Source organism: Eriocheir sinensis, unplaced genomic scaffold (assembly GCF_024679095.1).
Source record: "Eriocheir sinensis breed Jianghai 21 unplaced genomic scaffold, ASM2467909v1 Scaffold429, whole genome shotgun sequence".
Lineage (NCBI taxonomy): Eukaryota > Metazoa > Arthropoda > Malacostraca > Decapoda > Varunidae > Eriocheir > Eriocheir sinensis.
In genome coordinates, this window is record NW_026111753.1 from 175,536 (window position 1) to 202,500 (window position 26,965).

Here is a 26,965-nt window from a genome sequence, read left to right on the forward strand (position 1 = left end):
CAAGGAACAAACATACAAACAAACGATCGAGGCTCTATATTATCACACGTAACAAAACAGGACTCACGCCAGTTTTAATATTTCATCATCGCGGCTTGACGAATTCATGAGCCGGGGCGCGCGTCACGGCTTGAAGTGCTGAAGCTCCACTAATCATACACGAAGCAAACACGTTGATCCTCTCGCCTGAAACACACGTGATATATACGCGTGTTCGCTGCAGGGGTCATTAGTCACCCGGGTGATGCCTCGCTGAATGTCTGTTTTCTTTCTTTTATTTCCGTTATTCATCATTTTTGTAGTTAATACCGAAAATATATTGAGTGATGTGATATCTATACTGTATTTATTATGCGTATGCCCCCGATCCCATTTGTTAGAGGTAGCATTCTTTTATCTAAACGCCGATAATTTGTCTATATAGTTCTTTTTTTGTGTGATTTTCGTTATTTACATGTTCCTGTTTTCCCCAATCAGCCTCTGTTAAGCGTATGTTGATTCTCGTGACTTTGACTTTAGGAGTTGATAAGATTTCTCTGTTTGCAAGAGATGGTGTGTTAATTTATGAATGATTTTGCCACTTTATTTTAAGGTCACGTGTGTTTTTCCTCCTATTTTCATCACCCATATAACCTTCTGTGTGTGGAGAATATTTGATGAAAAACTGATACGTATATGTTTAAATTCATGCAAAAAATAATTGAAATCACAAAAAAGATAAGCACTAGAAATCCATGCTATCACCGCGTACCGTAAAAAAAAAAAAAAAAAAAAGAATAAAACGGGAAGGGAAAAGGGAGGAAAACAAACAGCCAGACAACCAGCAAGCCTACGTGGGTCCAGGTGCGAGAGGTGAAGAGTGGAAAAAACAACAATCAAATATAAGGAGATGGTGTTTTTTGGGCTGAAGGAGAAAAGAAGACAAGCATTGGCTAAGGACACGGAAGTAATGATGCCCTCCCAGTACTCGTCTGTGGCGGTCACGAAGGGTTGGCTCTAATGGGACGGACTCTACTCGTGCAGGATTATCAAAGGTTTTAAAGCTCCAATTATTTATTATTTTTTTTTTTTACAACAAATGAGGCAGCTCAAGGGCACAAAAAAAAAAGAATAAAAAAAGCCCGCTACTCGCTGATTGATTGATTGATTGATTGATTGATTCAAAAGCTTTAGATAAACAGGAAAGTAAAGCTATAGGGCGGTAGTTTCAGGGAAGATAGATGTAGATAGGCAGAGACGAAAGAGTTTGACCAGGCAGGGTGTCAGCACAGAAGCACAGTTTTTAAGGACAATAGGAGGCACTCCATCAGGTCCATAAGCCCTCTGAGAGTTGAGGCCAGAAAGGACATAGAAAACATCATTTGGAAGAATCTTAATAACAGGCATAAAGGAGTCAGAGGGGGGATGAGTAGGAGGAATATGCCCAGAATCGTCCAGGGTGGAGCTCGTACAGAAAGTTTGAGCGAAGAGTTCAGCCTTAGAGACAGATGAGACGGCAGTGCTGACTTACATTCTCTCGTTCATTCACGCACTCGCTTACACTTACTCACTCTGTTACTCACTGACTTGCATAACCTCTCGCTCACTCACATTCGGACCGTTACATATATTTTATTATATAGGATAATTTGGTTTTAGCTGTATGTTTAAATACTACAGTATCTCAATACCTCTGCTGCGCCCCACCGTTGCCAGATTGTCGTACTCAGACCATAGTATTTACCGGTTTCAGACGCCTAACTATTGGCAAGAAACATCAGGAATTGACTATTTTAACGATAATTTTAAGTGAATCTCCTTATTGGGGTCCACGAGACAGTTTTTGGGTCGGAAGTGGGTAAATATAAGAGGCTGAGTAAGACAATCTTCCAACTTTGCACGGTGCGCCCAGCCATACCACTGGGAGAACAACGATCCAGCGCATCCACTCAAATTTACCCTGGGCTGGGCGGGCGGTTTTGATTGGGCTGGGTGCCCAGCCCAGCCAAAATCGCCTAGCCCAGGGGTAGCAGTTATAGTGTAACCGCGGCTTAACTGCATGCCTCCCCCCTCCCGCGGCCCCGCTGCACGCGACTTTCTACTCGTGCACATCCCTATACTATCCAACTCCCGTACGCACGAGTTAACCAGCATCTTCACTCTTTCATCCCTCACGCTGGTAAACTCTGGAACAATCTTATTTCATCTGTATTTCCTCCTGCCTACGACTTGAACTTTTTCAAAAGGAGGGTATCAGGACACCTCTCCTCCCGAAATGGACCCCTCTTTCGGCCACCTCTTTTGATTCTTTTTAGGAGCAGCGAGTTGCGTGCTTTTTTTATTATTGTTTCCTTTTTGTGTGCCCTTGAGTTGTCTACTTTGTTGTAAAAAAAAAAATATGTATTTCCTCCTGCCTACGACTTGAACTCTTTCAAAAGGAGGGTATCAGGATACCTCTCCTCCCGAAATTGACCCCTCTCTCGGCCACCTCTTTTGATTCTTTTTAGGAGCAGCGAGTAGCGGGCTTTTTCTTTATTATTATTGTTTCCTTTTTGTGTGCCCTTGAGCTGTCTCCTTTGTTGTAAAAAAAAAAAAAAAACTGCGTGTGTCTGTCTAATGTGTGGGAGGTCAATGCAGCCTCACTCATACGTACTCAAGAGTGAGGAGGGAGTACATTCCTGCTCAGTATATACATTTTCAACACAAGGGTATGGGGCTGGCATGTCTTGGCTCGGGGAAGTGGACATCCTTGCCCTCCATGGCCTTGCATCCAACGGAGTGTAATTTAAACAAAGTGACAGGAAGGTGCAGTGAGGCGGAATGGCGGGTAATGGGAGGATACACTCACAAAGGACAGCGTCAAGATAATGTTTACTGGAACTGGTCCTGGAAGACTCATGTATTTAATAAGCCAAAGGGTCCCCTCCAACGATGTCATTCTTCATCATGCACGGGGATTGCTGTACGTAATTGGGTTAAATGCTGCAGTGTATGGTACTGGTTTTTCCCTCTATACGCTGTTTTACTGCGAGAAGGGAAGCAAATGTACTCTTCCACGTAATAGAAGAAAAGACGACCATTCATTTCATTATAAATCTAAATCCCGATAACTCATCATAATCTCAATCCCCAGCCATTCACGGCAGAACAAAGAATTTTCCAACGTTTTCCACCTCTGTCTGATGTTCGTGTTCTCCATATTGCTTCTGTTGTTAACTTATAATACCCTTTTTCTTTCTTCATATTCAGTATGGAGATATCAATCTATCTATCTATATCTATCTGTCTATCTATTTAAAACATTTTCCTGCACATGTGATACTTTTTTTTTCATTTTCATTTCTGTTTTAAGAAGAGGAATCATAAAATGTGTATGTGTGTGTGTGTGTGTGCCGACGACTGATTTGCCACTATTCCCCAGAAATTTATTCCTCTCCCTCCGTTTTCTTTCCTTTCCTCAACCCTCAGGGAAACAAATCGCTTGCGGTCCCTGCGGGTGCCGTGGAGCCAGCGTGGCCGCGCTGATCTTGACTAAAGTGTGGCCGCGGAGGACAGAGCGAGGCTGACAGACTCATCCATCCGCCTACACACGGACATAAAACAAGAAAAGACGATACATGCTCACGGGAAATTTAAATGCTAAGGAGCTGAATCGATAGAGGAATCATAAACGTCGATGTGCCTCTGGTGACCGAGTTCCATTGTGTGTTTTGTAATTATGTCTTCGGGAGGAGGGTTAAGAAGAAGAGGAGGAGGAGAAGAAGGGTATGGAGGAAAACGATAAGGAGAGGAGGAGGATATTTTTTTTCTCTTTTCTTCTCGCCTCTCGCCTCTCCTCCTTCTCTGTTCTCTCCCCTCTTTACTTCGCCTTTCTCCTACTCTTCTCTCCTCTCCTCATCTCTCTTCCTCTTATCTCTTCTCCTCTTCTCTCCTCTCCTCTCCTCTCCTCTCCTCTTCTTCTTCTTCTTCGTCTTCTTCTGCTTCTTCTTTTTCTTCTTTATCGCCTTTTTCTTCTCCTCCTCCTCCTCCTCCTCCTCCTCGTCGTCGTCACCGTTTCCTCCTCCATCACCCTGACTTACGACCCGTCATAGATAATCTTCGTCCCTTTTCGCTGACAAATTGTTTCTTCCTCGCACCACGCTGACCCCTCACCGCCTCCTCCTCCTCCTCCTCCTCCTCTTTGCCTTCATCGATTGTTTTTGTTCTCCCTTTCTTTTGCCTCCCTCCTTCTCCTCCTTCTCTCTTCGTCCTCCTCTTCCTCCTCCTTCTCCTCCTCCTCCTGCTGTCGTCTCTATTTTCTCTTTCGCTTTTATTTTAATTTCTTCTTGTTCTTGTTCCTCTTGTTCCTTCTTTTTTTTCCTGTTCTTCTTCTTTTTCTTTTTCTTTTTCTTTTTCTTCTTCTCTTTCTTCTTCTTAACAGGCTGGAGTAAGAAAATAATTGGTGTGAGGGGAAGCATTTTCACTCCTCTCTGCGTATTTTTATTTTCGAAGACAGATTTGACGATATTATTTCCCAGGTGTAGAAGGCACCGGGGAGGCTTTTATAGACTTGAGTGGACCAGTACAACATCATAAGGCTTCAAAGGGAGTAGTTTTATTTTTGTCTGCCCGCACCGAGGTCACGCGCAGGTATACATTTTCACACACCAAAAGGGAGAACAGGTTTCGTTCCTATTCTGTCACAGAAGTGTCTTCATAGTAGACGTGCATCCATATTTCATTGTCAGAGAAGAAGACGCGCATATATTGTCTCTACCAGAAGGGATGTGTGTGTGTGTGTGTGTGTGTGTGGATGGATGGGTGTGGGCGGGTGGGGAAGGGGTTGAGGGGTGAGGGAGAGACTGTTTGTGTTAGTGGGAGTGTTATCAATTTCTATCGCATTAAACTTTCACGAGCGCCTCAAGCCATACCTCTCCCTTAAATCACCTCCTGTTGTCATGGCGCGCTGCAATTTACCTGTGTCACACCTGCCACATGTATTCAGTTAGTTTTCACGCTTGACTGATGGCCTGGCAGAGGACTCGTATTGAGTTTTGGCGTCGTACTTATTAACTTGAGAGAGAGAGAGAGAGAGAGAGAGAGAGAGAGAGAGAGTATAACCAAGTTTCATATCTCAACTACTTCAACTCATTACGCCGTGAAGTGTCCAGAGTTCGCGGTGTTTATGCCGTCACCAACACTGCCTTGCCATCGCGCCCACGAACCATGAACACTGGCAGGAGTTGTGCTCCCAGGCAGTGTGTCGGACGTGTTATAAGACGGAATTATCTCCATGCATAAACCGAATAACAACATTTAACCAAAGAGAACATGGCCTCGTCGTAACTGAATCAGCTCCGACCACTGTTATGATCACCGCACAAATTTCATGACACAACGAATCACATCATAATACAACGTCTACACTAATGGCGGATATACAAGGCGTTAATTATATCTGTTTTATTTGTCCCCTCTTCTACTATTTAAAGATTTTGCTAGGAAAAACTTATAAAACAGTTTGAAATGATGCAGAACGCTTGTTGCTCCGATAACTCTCAAACACCACACTCAGCGAACCAAGTCAGGTCTCTTCCCTGACTGACGCGTCGATTATCGCGTCCATTTTGCCCATGGGGGAGGATCTTGGTGATTTGTTGTGTCACGGTGAGTAGCGGCCCATGAAGTGTGCGGTGAACTGAGGATTGTGGTGGCTTGTTGATTTCAAGGTAGAGGGTATGGGGGGGAGTAGAGTTGATAATAGGTGACTCAATGAGGAAAGGATAGGCCGGGTTATCGAGAGAGAGAGAGAGAGAGAGAGAGAGAGAGAGAGAGACGGTAGTCTGAATTGAGATACTAGTTTCAGAAGCGAAAGCAAGAGGGGAAGAGAGGAAGGAAAGCCGGAAGACAGGAAGGAAGGAAGGAAGGGAGGGAAGAGGGAAGGAAGAAATGGAGCAGGAGAAGTGAAAGGAAAAAAAAGTAATTGTCTGCGTTCATCATCATAATATTTGCATATTTGAGACTTTGAGAAGGTAGACCAGTCGTCCCATCCAACTTAGGGCATTTGGTAAAAAGTTATTTGGCAAGTTAAGCCCTCACTCGTCTATACGGCTCGGCGGGACGTTTTGTATATTGGCTGCGGTGACGGTGATGGGGCGGGCTGGCGGACTGGGGAGGGTCGGGCAAGGGTGTGTACTTCATGTGGTGGCCTGTTAGCGGGCGCAGGGCAGGACTAGAATGGGGTGAAGGGGGACGAAGGTGGTTAGGGTACACGCTCATATAAACTGCGTCTCAGCGCTACTACTTCTACTATTACTTCTACTAATACCATTTCTACTACTATTACTACTACTACTACTACTACTACTACTACTGCTGCTGCTGCTGCTGCTGCTTCTACGAGCACGTGTGTGTGTATTGGCCCAGGTGTAGGTAATATGCAAGACATAGGCTCTCCCCTTAGCTTCAGAAACTCCAGGAATATGTGTGTGTGTGTGTGTGTATGTGTGTGTGTGTGTGTGTGTGTGTGTGCATCATATAATTGTAGTCTCCTTATTACTCACCATTCCTCCACCTCCACTTCCTCCTCCTCCTCCTCCTCCCCCTCATCCTTATCGTCGTCTTCGTCCTCCTCTCATCATCCTCTTCCTCCTCCTTCTCCTCTTCCTCCTCCTCCTCCTCCCCAACCAATTAAGCCTCTATAGAATGTGCGTCACCTCCGTTCTGAACACTAATTGAACTGTACCGAAGCTAAGTGTATGGTAATTCTCTCTCTCTCTCTCTCTCTCTCTCTCTCTCTCTCTCTCTCTCTCTCTCTCTCTCTCTCTCTCTCTCTCTCTCTCTCTCTCTCTCTCTCTCTCTCCATATACATTCAAACATACACACATACATACATGCGTAAATACATACACACATCTCTCTCTCTCTCTCTCTCTCTCTCTCTCTCTCTCTCTCTCTCTCTCTCTCTCTCTCTCTCTCTCTCTCTCTCTCTCTCTCTCTCTCTCTCTCTCTCTCTCTCTCTCCACATATACATACAAATATGAACACATACACATATATCTGCATACCTTTCACTTAGGTTTATCACTTTTTATCATGGCAATCAGTAGTTCATCTTTCTCTTACCAATCTCTTTGCACTATTATTTTTCCCAATATTTTTTAACGGTGCTCAGGTAATGGAAAGGCTTGTTACGGGGGAGGGGAGACGTGGGGGGGGGGGGAGGTTATTTTTTGCTTCGGTCATTTAACTAAACTATCGCAAGGGCAACTTTTCCACGCGTTTACTATGTTCACCGTCAGCGGCTGGATACGAAGGGAGGTGAAGGGTGCGGCTGATCTGACTGATTGTAACGAATTATTCTTTTTGTGGCAGCCTCTGATTACATGGCAGGTGCTGTATAAGTGTGGAGCGGCACGTGTTACTCTCTCGACATTCAGTTCTGTTCTCGGAGCATCCAACGGAAAGATAAAATGTCACGCGAACCCAAAAATAGGCAGCCAACCGATAATAATTTAAAAGGATGGGGTCGAGTAAAGGGGGGAGAAGGAGGAAGTTTCAATGGTAGGGGTAGGAAGGAGAACGGGGAAGAGGTGTGTGTGTGTGTGTGTGTGTGTGTGTGTGTGTGTGTGTGTGTGAAAATATCTCCATTATAAGCTCTCAGGGCTCACATCATTGATTTTCATCGTGGACAGAGAAAAAAAGTATATTCCGACATAGGAACGAGTTAAAGTTGAGACGCGAATGATTAAATTATTCCAGGAAGGTTTGGTTTGGGGTGCATTAAAAAAAAGTGGATTAGAATGTATTGACCCATTAGACAACAATAAAAGGTTAGAATGAAATATGAGTGAGGCTTTCCCCCACGGGCTGGTCATGTGCTGGACTCAATCGCCTGCCAGTACCCCTCCGGAAAAAGCTTGCACCCACGGTCTGATCATGTGCTGGACTCAATCGCCTGCCAGTACCCCTCCAGAAAAAGCTTTAGCTCATAGGGCCGCTTCATGGGCACGACTTGAATTTTACACACACACACACACACACACACACACACACACACACACACACACACACACACACATTCTGGGCGGGGTAGGAGGGAGGGAGAGGGGGCCTGGCAGGATGGTTGGTTGAGCAGCAAGCATTCACGGTTCCAGATGGTCCGGCCTCCTCGTGTCTTATGGGGGACGCCTCCGCCCTGACACACTTGAGCCTCGCCTAATGGAATTTCCTTATGAGTTATTATACGGCCGACGCTCTGAGCTGCTCCCACTGACTCTAATATCATTGACCACGGCTACCTCTAACCACCGCTGCCACCGTTCCTACCATGGTCACTACCTCTAACTGCTGCCAACCTCTCCTGCCATCATCACCACCACTACCATCCCACCATCATCACTAACCACTGTCACTATTCCTGCCGTCATTCCCACCCACCAGTAACCACTACCACTACTACTACTACTACCTCCAGCACAACCACTAACCACTGCCACCACTAATGCTATCACCATCACTAACCACTACCTGCTGCCACTACTCCCACTACCATCACTACCACAAACCACTAACACCACTTCTTCCATCACTACCACTAACTGCGACTACCACTACTAACCCGCAAATACTTCTGCTACCGTCACTACCACCATTAACCACTGCTGTTATTGTGTCTCCTGCTGCTTCTGCGCCTGCTTGAAGTTTATCGGCATTATCATTTCTTGCGTCCTGCTGCTACCACCACTACCACCAACCACAACTACAACCACTGCTGTCTCTGCTGTGTCCCCTTTTGTTTCTGCTTCCCGATTCTGCTTCTGTTGGTATTGCTTCCGCTTTGTCTCCTACTCCTACTCCTCTCTTACTGCTACCACTGCTACCACGACCAACACCAATACCGCTACCACTGCTGCCGCCACTACCATCTCTTCTGCTTCTCTTCCTGCTTGTCTCTGCCGCCACGATCACTGCTTTCTCTTTCTTTGTCTCTTTCTCTGTCTCAACTTTGCTTCTGCTTCTGCTGGTCTGCTGGATGTCTCCTCGCCGGGTGTTCTTGATCGCTGCTGGGTTTTCTTTATCTCCTCCTCCTTTTCCTCCTCCTCTTCCTCCTCCTTCTTCTCTTTCTCCTCCTCCTACTGCACCTACCTCCTCCTTCTCCTTCTCCTCCTTTCCTAATTCTGGTCTCTTTCTACCTCCTCACATCTCCTCTCCTTTCATCTTTTTTCTTCTTTATTCTTGCATGCACCCCGTTCTCCTTCCTGTCCGTCTTCCATTCATTCCCCTTCTTCCATTGTTCTCCTTTTTTCTTTTTTTCTCCTTGCTTCTCTCTTCTTCTCTTCCTGTTAATCTTCTGTCTCTCCTCTCACCCTCCTCTCCTAGTCTATTCTTCTGCTTCTTTCTCCGCTCTTCCCCTCTTCTCCTCTCCTCATCTCTCACCACCAAGCCTCTCTTCATCAACTCTCCTGTTCTCTCTCTCTTCTCCTTTCATCTCTCTCCATTCCTCTCTTCCCCTCTCCTCTTATTTTTCGTATCCCTTCTTTCCGTCTCGTTTCCCAATCTTTCCTCTGCTTTCCTTCCTCTCCCTCTTCTCCCTCTTCTCTCCCCTCGTATTCTCTCCACCTTCCTCCCCTTACGTCCTTTGTCTCTGCTCTGCATTGCGTGTTTATTCAATTTATGTTCACTTTTATGAGTACTTAGCTTTCTCATTCCTTTCCTGGCTTTTAATTTCTGCTCTCCGTATTATTTTTAAGTCTTTTAATAATCTGTTGGTCTCCTTTTCTTTCCTTGCTCCATTCATTCCTCCGTTTATGTTTAGCTATATTTCTCTTCTTTTGTTGTGATTTTCTTTATTTATATTTTTCATCATTATTTTGTGTTTCTTTCATTGCTTTTCTGTATATGATTACCTTTTTTCCTTACTCTTCTTCCTTTTCGTTCATCATCGTCGTTTTTGTAGATTTTCCGTAATGTTGTGTTGTCTGTAAATTTTCTATATTTATGTTTTTCATCATTATTTTGTGCGTTTTTTTTCATTGCTTTTCTGTATATGATTACTTTTTTCCTTCCTCTTCTTCCTTTTCGTTCATCATCGTCGTTTTCGTAGATTTTCCGTAAAGTTGTGTTGTCTGTATAATATGATAACCAAGATGGCGCCACTATAAACACTCGCCTGCGCCAGAACGGGCTGGGCCGACCATCAGGACCCACCGGGAAGAAGCCTTGGGCCGACCATCAGGCCCCACCGGGAAAAAGCCTACCGGCGCTATAGGCCGCGACGTAAAAAAAAAAAAAAAAAAAAAAAAAGTGAGGAAATGGTGAGAAACCGAATGCATCTTTTGAAGGCTTTCGAACCAGAGAAGCAGGCTGAGCAAAGGTGAGGTGTGCTAAAACCTGAAGGTCACAGTCAGTCAGTCAGTCAGTCTGGTATGTTTTTAATTGGCTCCCACGCTACTCAAGCAGAGCCACAAACATGAGTAACAGTAACATGGTAAGTGGAAAACTGCATGATAACCAAATTCACACGCCTAAACAAAGACACGCACTCGCCATTAGAAACGTGTACGAGATAGGAGTTAAATTCTTTACATACTCGTATTTGCCTGTTCAGCTATTCTCCTTCCGGCTGATGTAAAATGTCGCACTGACCTTTGTGTGTGTGTGTGTGCGTGTGTGTGTGAAATATCGCTGACCGGGGACCTTTTCTTGTTGTTCTGACGTAACTCTTTCATCACTGCGTCTCCCCGTATAGTGTTGCCGCAGGAGAGTAACTGGAGTGAACGATGGTGTGCTGGTGGTATCCTGCTGTAACCAAACCGTGTCGCGCCTCATACATACCATGACAGCCACCACCTCCACCACTGCGACTATCCGTATATTGCTGCCGCAGGGAAGTAACTGGCGTGAACGATGGTGTGCTGGTGGTATCTTGCTGTAACCAAACCGTGTCCTAGCTACCACCATCATCGCCACTGCCATTGCCACCACCTCCTCCTGCTTCACTGTCTTATTCATCTGTGTCATTGATTTACAAGCCTCAACCCGCCGGATCCTTCCATGCAGTCCACTTCGTAGTGTCATGCTTAATGCACCTTGCTCTCTGTCGCTTCATCGGGAACACATATACCTACTCGCACGTTCGTTCTGCTCTTTTGTTTTATCATCACCATCCTCTTCCAATAGAATAATAGAAAGGTTCAACCAGATTCGTGGACTGTTCTTTTCTGTTAGGTTAGTCAAGAGGAGATCTGACCATTTTTCATTTCTTTTTTTTTTATCATTCCCTTCAGTCTTTCTTATATACATAATCCATCCCGTAAATTATTCCGGACTCTCTCTCTCTCTCTCTCTCTCTCTCTCTCTCTCTCTCTCTCTCTCTCTCTCTCTCTCTCTCTCTCTCTCTCTCTCTCTCTCTCTCTCTCTCTCTCTCTCTCTCTCTCTCTCTCTCTCTCTCTCTCTCTCTCTCTCTCTCTCTCTCTCTCTCTCTCTCTCTCTCTCTCTCTCTCTCTCTCTCTCTCTCTCTCTCTCTCTCTCACACACACACACACACACACACACACACACACACACACACACACACATGCAGATCTACAACTTTCATGTACCTTCCACTTCCCTCCACCCTTTCCTCCATCGCATGGCCTGCCCTTCTCGACAAACAGGGTGTTTTCTCACTAAATCCTTTTTCTTCATGCTTCGCTTCCCCCACGTCACAAGGAACACTCGTGATAACACTTCCCACCACCTCCACACCACACCACCACCACAACCACCAAAATCATTATTGACACCGCCACCACCACCACCATGCACCACTATTGCCACTAAACCATTTTTAACATTCTCACCACGAACAACACGATCGTTCGTGGTGAGCTGCATTAAAAGAAACTTCTCGTTTAAAAATAAAGATATAATACTACCGCTATGCAATAGTTTAGTCAGACCCCACTTGGAATATACTGTACAGTTCTTGGTCTCCCCATCATGCGAAGGACATGGATAAACTACATGTCCAACGGAGGGCAACAAAGACGTTCTCTTCTTTGTGCCAAAACGGTAAAATGAAAGACTCTCATCCCTTGTCTTAGTCTCTCTTCAGAAACGTCACCTCCTAAATTCTTGAAATGTTTGAATATGCTTAATGGCTTTACGGATGTGGACAAATCCATTTTTATTTTTATATTAGATGACACGTTTCGAACAAGGAATAATGGCTCAAAACTAAATTGTAAACAAATGTATTCCGACTGCAATACATTTTTTTTCACCAGAGTTGTAGCACTCCATTTCAGTATTCAAAAAAATGCAAGGACTTTCTGATCGTTTAGGTTTAGGGACAGACCACTCAGTTCAAACCATAGGGCCTGTGTAGTTTGAATATCTATGTAAATCCTATAAATAGCTGTTTCGCGGCAGCCACTACAAATAAAATTAATATACGGCACTGATGGATTAGGGGCATCGACCAGTTACGAGAACCTACCGGCGCTATAGGCAACAAATATGAAAAAAAAAAAATCTTCATATTTTTTGTTCAGGAAAGGGTGAGTGAAAGAACTTACGGAGGTAACAAAAGAGAGAGCCTGAGAGAGGTACAACGGGAAAGAGAGAGTGGGATAGAAGTACGAAAACGGGAAGAGAATAAAGATGAAGGAAGGGAAGAATGGGTTACTGGGAGGTCAAGATCGAGAGAGAGAGAGGAGGAAAAGTGAGAGGGCTGTACTGGAGGAGAGAAGGAAGGAGGACAGAGAAGGATGCAGGGAAGGGAAGAGGGGAGGAAAGGAGGATTGAAGGTAAAGGATAGGGATGGAGGAAAGGCAGGAGGCAGGTCGATCAACAGGATGTTTTCTCACAGGAAATTTGTAAGGAGATGATTTTTCGATGTCAGGAAGAGAGAGTGATAGAGATATTGATTTTTAAGTGTGTGTGTGTGTGTGTGTGAGAGAGAGAGAGAGAGAGAGAGAGAGAGAGAGAGAGAGAGAGAGAGAGAGAGAGAGAGAGAGAGAGAGAGAGAGAGAGAGAGAGAGAGAGAGAGAGAGAGAGCACACACACACACACACACACACACACACACACAGGAGGTTTGACAAAGAGCGAGAAAGGTTCACGAGTTTTAATAGAGTGCGAGAAGGCTGAGAGGAAGCTACAATAAATTTTACAAAAGATTTACATTTTTGATTCATAAATACTTTAACTCTTCTTGACAAGCCCCATGCTGAGGGATTATTTTATGAGTAAGGATTAGCTTTATGTTCGTTCATTCTGTGACAGGAAAAGTATTACTAAACAGAACAATACGATTATTTCTATATTGGTACTGTGATAGGAAAAATATTATTAAGTAGAAGAATACGATTTTTATTTCTTATTAGTACTGCGAAAAGAAAACTATTATTGAAGAGGACAATACGACTTTATTTCTTATTGGCACTGCGGTAGGAAGAGTATTAAAGGGAAGAATACGGTTTTGTTCTTTTCGGCAAGGGCTCACTGTTCCTTTCATTCACTCCGGGGCGAAAAATATCATAATCGTGGGAGGAAGGAAAACTATCATTGTGCAGCGTGAACGTCAGCATTTCTCTTTCATTTTTCGCTGACGGCATGCCCAATGAAGCGACATTACGCAAGCTCTCCTTTATGGCGCTCGTAAAGAACTCGACCCCAATAGATCCCCTCCATTACCTCCTCCTCCTTCTTTTCTTTCCTTCTTGCCGTCTCTTTCTATTTCTGCCTCCAATATTATTCCTGTGTCTGTCTTCGTGTTCTGCTGTTCAAGAGTGTTTAATGTTCATGGTATTATTTTTCTTCTGTGCTTTATTCTGTGTTCTTCCTCTCAATCATCATCATCATCATTTTCTTTTTTCTTTTTCTTTCTTTTTATGCTTTCTTTTCTTCTTCTTCTTCTTTTCTTCTTTTTTCTTCTTCTTTTTCTGGTTCTTCTTCTTTTTCTTCTTCTTCTTTTTTCTTCTTCTTCTTCTTTCTTCGTTTTTTTTCTTCTTTCCCTTCCTCCCTTCCCCCTTCTCCTTTTCTTTCTTCCGGATAATCCAAATCGATGCTGGCTCCCTGCTAGTGATTGGTGGAGGAATTTAACTGAAGTGGTTTTCATAATGGTGCACTTTACTTTATACCTTTTCATATTTCTTCCGCTTCGAAATGTATAATTCTCTACTGAATATTCTCACGCCTCTCATCGTTCACGCCACTGACTTTTCCTTTTCTTTTACTTCTTTTTTTTATCCTGTTGTTGTTTTTGTTCTGTTTTTTTTGTTGTTGTTCTTGTGGTTCTCGTTCTTGTTCTAGTTCGAGTTCTTGTTTTTGTTGCTCTGGTTCTTGTTCATATTGTTCTTGTTTTTGTTTTCTGTTTTCTTCTTGTTGGTGTTCTTGTCTTCTTATTCTTGTTTTCGTCTTGTTTTTGCTCTCCTTGCTCTTCTTCTTCACCTTTATTAAACATACACGCTGCTATTATATATACTTATCTAGATTAGATGGATAACACTCAAAGAATGGTCTATTGGATGGGTTTTTAAATGCTTGCTAACGTTCTTTTTATGCATTAGTATGGTTAGTCTTATTCTACTTGTTTCTATCCATTCAGTTTTTTCTTGTATCATCAAAACGTTAACTCCACTCCTTTCTCTCTGTCATCGATACTTAATGGTTTTGTCTACTGCATCATATTCATATTCTATTGTGTGACTTTTTTATGCTTATTATAGGTATGTTCATAGTTACATTGGTTTTCTTTTTCCAGATTAACTGTTCGTGTGTGCCTGTGTAGCTACAACGCGGGTAAGTGTTTTGTTTCCTTTGTTTTTCCTTGGCCATTTATCAATCATGTGTCTGGCTTGAGGTGTCCACGTGTGCATTCTTTCTGTTTGCTTTGAGTTAGCTTTTTTTTTTTTATCTACCTGTCACACTTTATTTTTTCTCTCTCTCTCTCTCTCTCTCTCTCTCTCTCTCTCTCTCTCTCTCTCTCTCTCTCTCTCTCTCTCTCTCTCTCTCTCTCTCTCTCTCTCTCTCTCTCTCTCTCTCTCTCTCTCTCTCTCTCTCTCTCTCTCAGTTGAAATCTTTTTTTTTTATAAGCAAAAACAAAAATCGTGTTTATACTATTTGCATCCTTGCTCTTCCCATACAACCATATTCTCACCAACCAACACCCCATCGTCCTTTCTCTCCCTGGCGATCTCCAATTTGGTCTCTGTTCTTCCTCCACAACCATTTCCTCCGCCACGACCGCTGCACCCCGCCGGCAACTTTCATCTTGGTGCTACAGTTTCGCCATTACTCTTCCTAAGCAATCGTTTCCTCCTTTATGCACACGCCACGGTCCACCTTCCAATGAGTGCCCATTTCCTCCATAGAACAAGACTCACTTACCACGTCTGGGGTGTAACAGTGTCCTCGTGTGAAGGCTCCCCGCTCACCCGCACCGGCCTCCCTCTCCTCACTCAACCTAAGGGCCAGACTCTCGCCTTCCTCCCCAGGTGACGGCTGTTACCTGCACCTTCTTCAACGCGGAGGCAACCAATTTCCCGAGGCTGTCGCGAGGCAGAGTTTCCCTAGAATTGTGGCCAGCAATACAGAACACACACACACACACACACACACACACACACACACACACACACACACACACACACACACACACACACAGAAGGAATTATAGAAAGGAAGAGCCTCCCCCTCACACACAGAGAGAAGGAATTATAGAGAGGGTGAGCCCCCACCACCATACTTACACACACACACACACACACACACACACACACACACACACACACACACACACACAGACACACATACACAGAGTTAACTGAAAATGTTACATTAGGTTAATAGTAGAAAAAAACATTACGACACACACACACACACACACACACACACACACACACACACACACACACAGTTAATTGAAAAGGTTACATTAGGCTATTAATAGAAAAACATAACGACACACACACACACACACACACACACACACACACACACACACACACGTACCGCCCCCTCCACACACAAAGTCGGCTTGAAAGCCTACATTAGGTTAGTAATTGAAAATGACAGAGACTAGGCTTATAAAAGAAGGAAAAGGTGAGGAGGTTGGAAGAAGGGAAATGGAAGGAGATACGAGGGATAAGATACAATGTTGGCGTGGAAAGCTTTTAAACGTCGAAGAAAAATGTGTTATTAAAGGATGACGGAAAATAAAAAAACTATATTGAGAGGAAGATTCCCCCAAGAGAATAGACACAATGGTGCTTTGAAAAGGTTTACAAAAAGTCGACAAAATGAGTGAAAGAGAGAAAGATTAAGAAAGAATAGGGGTTAAAGAAAGGTTCGAGGGAAGTTGAGGCAGCGATTCACACGAGTAACAAGACACAAATCATTGGCCTGAAGAGGTTTTAAAAGAGGAAAGTGTGTCGTTTTTGTTAGCGATGATTGGGTGTATGGGGAGAAGTGAAGTTTTGATTGGATGAAGACGAGGTGAGGAGGAGGAGGAGGAGGAGGATATGAAGGAGGAGAAGGAGGAGGAGGAGGAGGAGGAGGAGGAGGAGGAGGAGGAGGAGGAGGAGGTGGAGGTGGATGAGAAAGAGAGATAAAAAGGAGGAGGAGAAAAAGAAGAAGAAGAGGAAGAAGAAGAAGAAGAAGAAGAAGAACAACAACAACAACAACAACAACAACAACAACAAAGACAAAAGGTAGAGGAAGGCGAAAAAGAAATAGATGAAAAAAAGGAAGACAGAAATAAGGAATAAGAAGAAAAAGAAGAACAGCAACATCAAGAACAAGAACAAGATGGAGAAAAAGCAGTAAAAGAAGACGGGGGGAGGGATGAAGCGAAGGGAAGGCAGTGAACTAAGAAGGAAACAATGAATAAACGAGATGAAGGAGGAGACACTATGGGTCACATTATAAAACATTTCGCCGACCAAGAACACATAATTAACAAGGCTTTCGTAGGAGTTGTGAGCATTAGTAGTTTTATGACCCTGGTGCGAATTTGACCCTTCTTCTGTACCATGAGCCCCCCAAAAAATCATTAGAATCTTATTGATCCCCTCTTTGACCCTTAGAAATCGCTGATGTGAGAAGCGAATGTGTCTTGTAATAACAGCCTATAATTTTACAAAGAAGCAACTAAAAGCCACTCGGTCCACATATGGCAGCTCCTGAGAACAATTTATTTCCCGTCTCCCTGCCTCGACCGTAAATCAATCTAACCTCCATTTGGAATTCAGTCGTTTGCACCTGTTGATGAATCGGCGACGAAGCTGAAGGGTGTTGCCGACCCGGGTATTATCGAGAGCGAAACCGTTCCATGGAAAAAGAAAATAAGGCTAACAAAGAATTGAATATCGAAAAAAAAAGGTAATTGAAAAGGGGGTAAAAACGTACAAAAAGTGAAAAAAGAAAAGAAATATAGAGCATGGAGGAGAAAGAACGAATTCGATGCAAAAAAAGGGAAGGAAAACGTGGAAAAAGGAAAAATAGGAATAGAAGGAGTTTGATTTAGGCAAAAGAATATGATCTCGAAAAACACAAACAATACCAAGAACACAAAACAATAACATAAATAAAAAGTGAACGAATCCAAGAATGAGGAATAGGATATGGTCGAGGGTAAAAAAAAATATTTATATAAAAGGAAAAAAAATCTAAGAAACTGAAAAAAGGAGAAAAGTGTAGAAAGGGCCAGGGTTAGGCGAAAAAAAATGACCTCGAAAAACACAAACAATACCAAAAACATAAAACACTAAAAAAAGGAAGAAAAATGGAGCGATTCGAGGGATGAGGAATAGGATATGGTCGAGTGGAAAAAAATACATAGACGGAGAAAATGACTAAGGAGCTCAAGAAAGAGGAAGAAGAAGCAGAGGAGGAGAAGGAGGAGTAAAATGGGACGCTGGCTACTTTGAAGGCAGCTGAAGCCATTTAGAGGATAAGGGAAGATGCCGGCGATGGGAGGAACATTGATATAAAGGGCGAGGCTTGGGCGGCGCGGAGGGGAAGCCAGCCTGATGGAAATGTATCTTGTGACCATGAAACGAGGCGGGGCGTTGATCGGCGAGGCCTGGAAACGAGAACATGATCGATTGAACGGGATGATGGCGCGAAGGAAGGGAGAAAGGAAGGACGGAAGGAGGGAAGGAAGGAAGGAAGGACGGAAGGAGGGGAGGACGAGAGCAAAGGGAGGAAGAGAAAATGACATCGAGATTGTATTCGGGTCATGATGGTGGTGGTGGTAGTGGTGGTGGTGGTGGTGATGGTGATGGTAATGGTTGTAGTGATAAAAAATGTGAGAGTGAGGATAGTAATGAATTATGTTTTTACGGGACAGGAGGCAAGGCAAGGACAAAACATAACCACATAAATAAATAAAATCCTCCACACGCAGCTGCCGTAAAATAAAATAGGGCATCGGAAGAGTGATAACTATTGTTTGGTGTCTTGATATTCCACTCATGAAAGGGTTTAAATCATTGGATGGAGGAAATACAAAGGAAAGCTGTTCCATAAAAGTTTACCGGTGAAAGGGACGAAAGATGATAGATACTTGCTAGCTCCAGTAGGAATCTAGACAGCCTTAAAATGTTTGAGTGGAAAGTTGTGTAAGGAGATGGAGTGGCGGAGGCTTGTACTTAGTATGTTCAGAGGAGCAGTTAGTACGAAAATAGAAAATAAAAGACAGCAAGAGGAGCAACACTGCGGCAGCCTTTAAAGGAGAAAAGACGGTCAATTAGAGGAGGGGAGTCGATGAAGCGGAGAGCTCTTTCCAAAAACAGCTGTGTGGTTGAAGAGTCCCACACATCGGATTTAAATTTCATTCAGGGGCGGACGAGTCCCTGATAAATGGTTAGCATATGGGAAGGAGGAAAACTGGTGGAGACGATACAGAATGCCTAACCTCGAGGAAGGTGATTTTGCAATAGATAAGATACGAAGTTTCCAGTCGAGATTCTGAGTTAAGGATATACCGAGAATGCTTTATGTACATAGAAAAGGACAGTTGGGTGTTACAGAAATAGTGGATTAAAGTATGGAACGTTGTGTCGAGTTGTCAGGTTGATAAAAGTATTGTGTTCGAGGCATTGAAGGTCACGAAATCCTTTGTTCCCCAGTCAGAAATAATAGCACGGTCGGGTGTCAAGAGCTTTAAAACACCTAAACTCGAGTTGTGTAATGGGAGGGGAGTGGGTGAGCTTTCCAAACACTGTGTAGTAGGGACCAGCAAAGTCTGTCCGGTCCCTTGAGTGGAACAAGTTGGATTAGGAATAGAACGACAAATACTAATAATAGTAACAAGAAGAAGGAATTAAATATAACAAACAGCAAACCTGTGACCAACAAACTCAACAACACACGAAAAGCATAACAACGAAAAATTGAAATGAAACACAAAAAACATCGAAAAACAAGGAAAAAAAAAGACTTAAGAAAACGAAAAGGATACGAACTCAATTTCAGAACGGGAAAATAAAATGGAGTACGGAGGTAGGCGGAAAAAAAATTGAAGGAATCTCAAGGGAAGGGGGGCGCCCTCTTACCTCGCGACAGTAGTAGAGCGACAGAGGTTGTAATATTAATGGCGTTGTTACTCACGTCTTTGTTCAGCCTGTCCCGCTAATGCTCCTTTTTATTCTCTCTCCTCACACCCCACAAGATACACACACACACACACACACACACACACACACACACACACACACACACACACACACACAATACCTATCACACACATTCCCATAGCCCGCCACTCCCAAGGCCATCAACTGTGCCATCAATAACACTCCTACTTCTGAATAAAGAGAAAAGTAATAAAAAAAGAATCATACAGCGAAACGAACTATTTTTACGGGACTGTCAATTGGTATTCAGATAGAGAGATGGCGAAGTAAAAAGCATAAAAAATACATAATCGATTCTGAACAGGCGTAGAACTGGCAGAGTCCATTACAATCTTTTACATTAGGAGAGGTAGCGCAGTATTTTCTGAAAGGGGAGGGAAAGTAGCTGTACGAGGGGAGAGGAGGAAGGAACGATATGAGAACGGGAGAGAGAGAGGGAGGGTGGAGAGTTAGGTTAGGGGACCAGGTGGGAAGTAATGAGTACAGGGAGGGGGGGGGGGTCAGGGGAGGGGGGGTTGAGGGTTGGAGGTGAGGAGAAAATGAGGTACACGTGCAGTCCTTATTTCTAAAACCTCGCATTTCATTCCTTCCTCTTCGAATCATTCCTCTTTCCTCCGCCGTCGCCTTTCCCTGCCCCTCTCCCCTCCCTCCTTCCCTCCTGCTCATTTGGAACTGTCGCCCTTGCAGCCTCTGTCCCCAAAGCCTATACTCTCAAAGATTTCGGGGCACACCCACCCACACGTTTCCTAAGGCTTTCATAGAAGTTGTCGGTATTTCCATGGTTAGTGTTATGAGTCTTGTGGTAGTTTGACAAAGCTTCTCCACCATTAACGTGACAAAAAACCCAGCCATGAGAACGCCAACTAATCTCCTTTGTGGCCTATGGAAGTATCGGTTGAGGGAGCCCAAAAGCGTGTAAGAGGACGGGCTTAAGGCTGTGTTTGACTGCCGAACCTATCGCAGGGAACCCATTAGCGGTGTCCGGATCCTATGTCGAAAGGCTCTTGGGGTTAGGAGTGTTGGAGGAAGCGAGAGAGAGAGAGAGAGAGGGGGGGGGGGGGGGGAAAGGCGAGTGTAGAGAAGATGGAGAAATAGGGAGAGCGAGGAAAGGAGGGAATGAAATATGATGTTCGGATGGAGGGAGTGAAGAATGAAGGGAGGGGCGAAGGGAGCTAAAGAAGAGGAAGCCCGGAGAAAGGAAGAAATGGAGTAAGGGAGGGCAGGAAGGAGGGAAGGAGAGTAGGAAGGACGTAGAGAGAAAGAGAAAGAAGCAAAGGATGGAAGAAAGAAAATGTGAAGATGAGATTGATGAGGAAGTGAGAGAAGAAAATGCAAGGAAGGACAGAGCTATAGGTTAAGAAGGAAGGAAGGAGAGTAGGAAGGAGGACATACGAAGAAGGAAGAGGAGGAAGAAGAGGGAAGAAAGAAAAACTGAACATGAGATTGGTGAGGAAGTAAGAAAAGAAAATGCAAGGAAGGACAGAGGAATAGGTTAAGAAGGAAGGAAGGAGAGTAGGAAGGACATACGAAGAAGGAAGAGGAGGAAGAGGAGGGAAGAAAGAAAAACTGAACATGAGATTGGTGAGAGAGCGTAAAATGAGAAAGAGCAAGAAAGAACGGAGGAGAAAGTAAAAATGAGAATATAATGAAAAAATCGAGCAAGACAAAAGAAAAAAAAAAGAACCGTTATGTTGGGAAGGAAAAAATATATATATAAAAAAAGGGCGAAATGGAGAAATGAGGCAAGAAAGATAACGAGACTGACATTTTTTTTTAGGAGGAAAAGAAAAAAAATCTTGTACAAGTGACGTAATAGGGGCAAGAGGATACAAGATTCCCTCGTCCACAAGACACATTATGCTCCTCCTCCTCCTCCTCCTCCTCCTCCGCCCCCGCTCCCCCCTCCTCCTCTTCCTCCGCCCCCGCCTCCTTCTCCTCCTTCGCCTCCGCTTCCTCCTTCTCTTCCTCCGACCCCGCCTCCGCCTTCGCCTCTGCTTCCTCCTCCTCCTCCCCTTCCTCATTTTCCTTGTCGTCCTCGTTCTCCTCTTCCTCCTCCTACTCCGCCACCTTTTCCTCCTCCTCCTCCTCCTCCTCAGTGCGTCAGGGTCATTAGGGGGAAGACTCTAAATAAGCAAGAAGAAAGAAGTTTCCTGTATGTGGTTCCTGTGTGCATATTTTTAGGAGTAAGATGAGGCATTTTCTTTTGTGTTGGGCTAAATTTTTATTATATGCTTTAGTGTCATTTGGAATACTGTGTAGCTATGTGGTACAAAACTAAAGAACTACACACACACACACACACACACACACACACACACACACACACACACACACACACACACACACACACACACACAATCATAATATATAAAACAGTGCTTCCTCTTCCCTTTTAGTTTCAACTTTTCTGCATACTCTCGTCCAATCTCGCAGCGTCATGTGGGGGAGAAAAAAAAATAATATATTACTTTTTCCTTTATATGCATGCGTATCTGCACGTGTATACAGTCTTAATATAAACTAGTCCTTCATTCCTCCCTTGTTTACGAATCTCACTGTCTTATGTGTGTGTGTGTGTGTGTGTGTGTGTGTGTGTGTGAGAGAGAGAGAGAGTGAGAGAGAATGGAAAAGTGAAAATGTATTAGGATATCCCTTTCCGCTGCCTCCCTCTTCTTCTCTTTTTGGTCTCGTTAGTATCTCGTCGCACTCTGCCCCGCGGCCTGCCACCCCAGCTCACTTGTTGTTGTCGTTGTTGGTGGTGGGGGTGGTGGTGGTGTTAGTGTTGTTGTTGTTGTTGGGGGTGATGGTGGTGTTAGAGTTGTTGTTGTTGTTGTTGGTGGTGGTGGTGATGACGGTGGTGTTGTCGTTGATGATGGTGGTGGCGGTGATGATGGTGGTAATGTTGTTGTTGTTGGTGGTGGTGGTGGTGATGGTGGTAGTGTTGTCGTTGGTGGTGGTGGTGGCGGTGGTGATGGTGGTTGTGTTGTCGTTGGTGGTGGTGGTGGCGGTGGTGATGGTGGTAGTGTTGTCGTTGGTGGTGGTGGTGGCGGTGGTGATGGTGGTGGTGGTGGCGGTGTTCATTCCACCACCATTCTGTTAGGTACGTGCGTGTGTTGAAAGTGGCTCTGCTGTTGTTGTCATTGTTGTTGGTGGTGTTGGTGGTGTTAGGGTTGTTGTTGGTAGTGGTTGTGATGGTGGCGATGCTCATTCTACCACCAGCCTATTATGTATGTGTCGAGTCTCCAGAGTAACGTCAGCATTGTGGGTGAGGCGAATCATTGCTCTGAGGTTGGCGGGGTCCTGGTCTGGGTAGAAAATTGCTTATATGAAGGAGCTATAGATGGAAAGCGAGGGAGAAGCCGGAGAGATGTGAATTGTCGTGGCAGCTGCAGTTGGCTCTTGGATAGTATTCTGCAGACAGTAAGGACATTGTAAAGTGAGCAAAGTTTGGCATGGCAGCTGCTCACTTGCCTCTGCAGCGTGCCTTGAAGCTTTGAACTCCTCGTTGGCCTTGTGCGGTGCTCTGAAAGTGTTGCCTGGGCCGTTGGCGAGCCGCTGGGGAAGGGAGAATCGTGACCGAGGCTGACTCGCGGAAAGTGTGGCAGCGCAATTTAAACAACTGTCTGGCGAGAGTGGAATAAGATCAAGACCAAGATCCAGAATGAAGCTGTGCACGCCGCCAGATGCTATTATAACACTATTAGTTGGGCCTCATCGCAGCGGCTATCTCTTTTGGTTCCTCCATTCCCCCCCTCCACCTATACTCTACCACTGCCAATTTCCAGGCACACCACAAAGCTTGCTCGCTCCAGCTTCTGTTCTGGTGCGTGTCTCGAATCAGCGGCCAGCCAGCCAGTGGTGTCAGCTTGCGGCGGTGTGACGACAGGGGTAGGCACAGGCGAGTCGATAGAAAGGGGAGGAAAAGGACACCGACCAGGGACTCAGTTATTTTAGTTTTGCATATTGTTGTTTTGCCTTGTAAGAGTAGCTTTATGACTTTTGCAGCGTATTGGGTCTGGTTTTGCACTGTGGAATTTCTGGATAAGGGGTCTTGCGTGTTACTAGATTACCTTGTAAGTGCAGTTTTCGTGACGTTTGTAGTGTGTGATCAGGCTCTGCACGATGGAGATTCTGGATAAGGAGTCTTGCGTGTTATTATATCGTCTTGTAAGTGTAGTCCTTATGACATTCGTATTGTATTTGGTCTCGTTTTGCACGACAGAGAGTCTGGGTGAGGTGTATCCATTGTTGGCTGCGGCACCAAAGGATGGGGTAGGTGATGATGGGGTTGAAACACACCGGCTGGGGATTGCCGGCCGGAATCACAAAACAGCTGCTAACAAACTTTTGTCATCACCTCATCTGTAGCCGGAAAAGTTTGTGCACGACTGGCCGCTGCTGGTGAACGGCATTATGTGTTGGTGGTGAAAGAAAAAAAATCTCTGCTCGTAGTTGTGACTAAAGCATATAGATAGTAGCAAAACGAGAGCGGGAAGTGAGGAGAAATACCAGGGAAAGAATAGAGAACTATCAATAGGAGAGACAGACTGGAAGCTTTAACTCCCTGGCCATTAGCATTGTTTATAGTTATTGAATAAGCTATGCAAATATCCTTCTTAGGTTCGTAGTAGTATTTCTGTTGCCGCTGTTTTTTCATCACATGAATTTTTACGAGTTTTATTACACCTGACTTTAACTTTTCAAAGCGGCCTCAAAACTTTTCCCTTATTTTTCGAGAAAACTCATCACGCATATATTTTCGTGTACTCAGTTGAAAGTTTTGATTATTCTCATTTTACGAGCACACACACACACACACACACAGAGAGAGAGAGAGAGACATACACATACATTTTGCATGGCAAGCATTTAAATTCCCGAGAGGAGCGGGGCAGCTTTATTTTAACACAGCGGAACATCAAAGGCAGAGAGCACACACGCCGTTCCTCCAGCGGTGTAGTCGAAAGAAAAAAAAGAGAGATGTACCTTTAAATGAGAAATGTGGCATGTGAGCAAGGTCTGTGTGTGTCTCCGTCCTTGGACAGCCCGAGAATAGAGAGGGAGGCAAAGAAGCAAAAGTATAATATAGTTAAAGGTCACTCGTTATAGCTTCATTTAACATTATTGTGATATTCTTACATATTTCCAGTTCCGCATGAATGGTTATGTTACAGGAAGTTATTCTATGTGGCTGCCAGCTTTAATTCTCTCTCTCTCTCTCTCTCTCTCTCTCTCTCTCTCTCTCTCTCTCTCTCTCTCTCTCTCTCTCTCTCTCTCTCTCTCTCTCTCTCTCTCTCTCTCTCTCTCTCTCTCTCTCTCTCTCTCTCTCTCTCTCTCTCTCTCTCTCCACCCCCCTACCCTGTGTGTGTGTGTGTATGTGTGTGTGTGTGTGTGTGTGTGTGTGTGTGTGTGTGTGTGTGTACTGCAGACTTTAGCAGTTAATATAATTTTTCATGCCCTAAATCATTTCCGGGCACTTTGTTGCGCTATGAGTCACACCATTTTTCCGAGCCAACAAACTTGGATCACCATTAGCAGGAAGTAATGGTCCGCCGGAAAGTGATGGCGAAGACAAGTTCCCAAGTGTGAGGCGTCGAGAGGCTCGCCGTGTTGGGCCCTGCGGTGTGTGGCTGATATGAAGCTGAGGCGGGGCCCTTTACCTTTACTGTTATGTCTGTCGTTGGGCCTCATCGACTGTTGCAAAGCCTGAAGCACAAACTCGTGATGATCTGTTGTTAAGGAGGCGAAGGAGGAGGAGGAGGAGAAGGAGGAGGAGGAAACAAAGAAGCCATCATGGTCAGCGTGAAATCCCCCTAAGTTCTTTTCGGAGACTTTGATGATGAATGGGTTAAATTGAAGGAAAAAGCAGCATAAATAATGAACGAAGAAAGAAAGGAAAGGGACAGCAAGTTGAAGGTGTGGTGCTACTTTTTTTTGTGTTTTGTTCTTTCTCCTTTATCGTTTAAAAGTGTAAAAAAAAATATAAAAGAAATAGAAGCATATTAAACCAATTATTCAACGCAGTCAGAGAAAGTCAGTGAGCACAAAAAATACGAAGAATGTTTCATGCATTTTATTTTGCATTTGTTTTAGACTTGTTGACACTCACATGCGTTTTCCTCGTCAGTTGTCTTTGTTCTTTTAAATTTGTATACGCGTTTCATTTGTTTATTGTTCTTTTCTTCATTGCGTCCCGGGAAACTGGCTGCATGCACGTTTCTGTCCTGCATGACAAAAGGAAGGACTCAGATATATTTTTTCACACACACGGAAGGACCCTCAAATCATCTGTACGGACTGGCGGAGGGATCACGTTTAGGCCTTGTACGCGGAGTTGCCCATTTCCTTCCCTCCCTTCATCCTTTCAAAATCCTAGTGGTCCATTTTTCCCCCTTTATGTCTCCTTATATTACCGTTTATTTGTGTGTGTGTGTGTGTGTGTGTGTGTGTGTGTGTGTGTGTGTGTGTGTGTGTGTGTGTGTGTGTGTGTTTTCCTATGTTATAACCTGCGCCTTCTTGAACGGCTCTCTTAAATGTTGTAATCAAAGTTAAACGTCACACTCTCTCCCGTAGACTACCTAACATAACACAGAAAAAAAAATGTGTGTTTTCCCTTATGTCATAACCTGGTTGAGGCTCTTTTATAACGCCGTAATCGGAGCCAAACACGATACTGAAATGATTTGGGCTACTTTATGAGACTTGAAAATAATATTGCTTCTCTCCACAAATATAAATAATGAGGAGCAGACTTCATGGCTCGTAAGGATACACATGTCACTCCTAAATCTCAACATCTTAACGTTAGCCGTATGCAAGTTGTAGTCCCTTCTTCTTCCGCCTTAATCCGAGTGCTCTTAAGTGCTTCCTGGTTTTATACGTCCTTGAATTTAAGAGCAAGACAAAGGAGGAGGAAGAGAAGGAGGAGGAGGAGGAGACGAAGAAGACACCTTGGCTGACATAAAGCTCTCAAACTCATTGGATACTTTAAAGACGATGAGGAGGGTGAAAAGAAAGATGAGAGAAGGGAAGAAAGCATGAAAGGAAAGAGGGAAGGTTGAACTGAATGAATGAATGAAAGAGGGGATGAAGGAAAGGAACAAGAGAAAGGATGAATGGGTGAAGGACATAAGGAAGGAAGACTTAGACAAGAACTGCGGAGGCGTCGTGGGATGGCAGGCGATGGGCATTCGCTTCCCCTTTCCACCAGTAGTTCACTCATAACTTCCCCGGTTCGCCAGTAGTAAAACGAGAATGCAGAACTTTAACTGTAATGAATCAGCTCTACTCGCAACAAACACAGTACTACTTCGAGACCAGCTTTCCTACCCGGGTCGGCGGCGCGGCGGGATGCAGGGAGGCTGTATCCTGAGCAGGGC

General features: G+C 44.3%; 1 long non-coding RNA gene across 2 annotated transcripts in view; it reads left to right on the top strand.

The window, feature by feature from the left end:
• Nucleotides 1–26,965, top strand: part of LOC126992259 (uncharacterized) — a 95,767-nt gene that overhangs the window by 54,480 nt on the left and 14,322 nt on the right. For both annotated transcript variants that reach the window (XR_007746394.1, XR_007746393.1), the window contains exon 3: nt 14,711–14,748. This is a non-coding gene — a long non-coding RNA (uncharacterized LOC126992259). The remainder of the gene's footprint in view (nt 1–14,710; nt 14,749–26,965) is intronic.